The sequence below is a fragment of the Rhea americana genome, unplaced genomic scaffold (genome assembly GCF_003343005.1).
Source record: "Rhea americana isolate MKP2758 unplaced genomic scaffold, rheAme1 scaffold_206, whole genome shotgun sequence".
In the NCBI taxonomy this organism is placed as follows: domain Eukaryota; kingdom Metazoa; phylum Chordata; class Aves; order Rheiformes; family Rheidae; genus Rhea; species Rhea americana.
The window spans coordinates 623,234-624,066 of record NW_028186217.1 but is presented as its reverse complement, the minus strand read 5'-3'; the positions used below and the strand labels follow the sequence as shown (position 1 = coordinate 624,066).

Below are 833 nucleotides of genomic sequence, written 5' to 3'. Positions count from 1 at the left end.
CAGCCCCGCCGCAGCGCTCAGCGAGGGCCAGGCCGGGAGGCGGCCGCGCACCCCCGTTTCCAGGCTCCGCGCAGCAGAGCCCCCTCCCGCCCGGGCGCAGCCGCCTGCTCAGCCGCGGAGCCGCACCTCGGGGCTCAGGGCTGCCTGCTGGCGGGGGCAGACGCGAAACCCGATCCTCGCAGCGGGCGCTTTGAGTAAGCGCTTCCTCCTCTCCCTGTTGTCCCACCCCACCGGGCCAGCTGTTTCTGACAGCCAAATTGCTGCGCGCCAAGCAATCAATGCTGTCAGAGAAGGAATTTTCATTTCTGTAATGCACAGGCCTCTGTGGACAAATTACACAGTTTATAGTCCTGGGCTGCAGGAAGCTGCTTTGCTGTTGAAATGCTGCCAAATGCAGTACTTTTTCATTTGACAATCACRTAAAATGAATTTGAATGACCAAAGCAGAATAAAGTGTGTTTTGTTTGTTCCTGAAAACATGTATCATGAATTTCTACTTCTAGCAACAATTTTAACATAACGCTGAGTGGAAACCAATTAAAATAGTTCCTATTGAACAGAATTCATCACATTGCAAGCGGAAGGACAGAGTGCCAACCATTACATTGTACAACTGTTTTCACAAAAAAAAAAAAAATCCCATGCAGTGAAGATCAGCTCCAAATAGATGTCTCATGCCAACTTCAGTCAACCTCAGGGAAGCAACAACAGCATACACTCAAATGCTAATTTGCTGCTCAACACAAAAACCTCTATGCCACGTTTCAGAAACTACCACTGTTGTAACAGATTTTTGCTTCGCAGCCAGCTGTTGGCTATTTGTAGGGCACTTA

At 49.9% G+C, this 833-nt stretch overlaps 1 protein-coding gene across 1 annotated transcript in view; it reads right to left on the bottom strand.

The window, feature by feature from the left end:
• Window positions 1-145, bottom strand: part of ACVR1 (activin A receptor type 1) — a 49,712-nt gene extending 49,567 nt beyond the window's left edge. Inside the window, exon 1 of the mRNA XM_085304328.1 lies at window positions 127-145. The gene's annotated coding sequence lies outside the window, so the exon portion shown is untranslated. The remainder of the gene's footprint in view (window positions 1-126) is intronic.
• Between the last annotated feature and the right edge of the window lie 688 nt (window positions 146-833).